The sequence below is a fragment of the Poecilia latipinna genome, unplaced genomic scaffold, assembly GCF_001443285.1.
Source record: "Poecilia latipinna isolate Pla-1442-1.1 unplaced genomic scaffold, P_latipinna-1.0 Scaffold785, whole genome shotgun sequence".
Classification (NCBI taxonomy): Eukaryota; Metazoa; Chordata; class Actinopteri; order Cyprinodontiformes; family Poeciliidae; genus Poecilia; species Poecilia latipinna.
This window is the reverse complement of record NW_015113401.1, coordinates 112,914-113,278: the sequence shown is the minus strand read 5'-3', so window position 1 is coordinate 113,278 and position 365 is coordinate 112,914. Positions and strand designations below refer to the sequence as shown.

General features: G+C 50.1%; 1 protein-coding gene across 3 annotated transcripts in view; it reads right to left on the bottom strand.

The window, feature by feature from the left end:
- The window catches only part of LOC106956041 (zinc finger SWIM domain-containing protein 6), a 69,939-nt gene that overhangs the window by 24,004 nt on the left and 45,570 nt on the right, over positions 1 to 365 (bottom strand). The gene's annotated exons all lie outside the window — the stretch shown is intronic.

The following is a 365-nucleotide window of genomic DNA, read 5'->3' as shown; positions in this document are numbered from 1 at the left end:
GTGCCGAGCGAAAGGCAAGACGGGCGAGGAAGGAGGGGCCAGTGGGGGGGGGGGGGGGGGGGTGACCCGTCAGATAAGGCTTCAGCATGTTGGTGTTCCCGCTAAGTCCTGAATATACCCAATTTGGGGTGTCTTGGCCTTTCTATCGCAGCCTGTGGGGTTTCCCCCTGACTAGGAACGAGAATACAACCTGTTGAATGTGACAGGTAGCCAATCAGAAAGCGCGGTGACGTCAGAACAGAGGGGAATCCCATACAGCTGACATATCGTGCAACTGTGAGCCAGGTGGATATCGGAGATATGTGGAAATGTTTATTATTATATGCAAAGGTCATTACCTTTACATATAATAAAGGTTATTATTA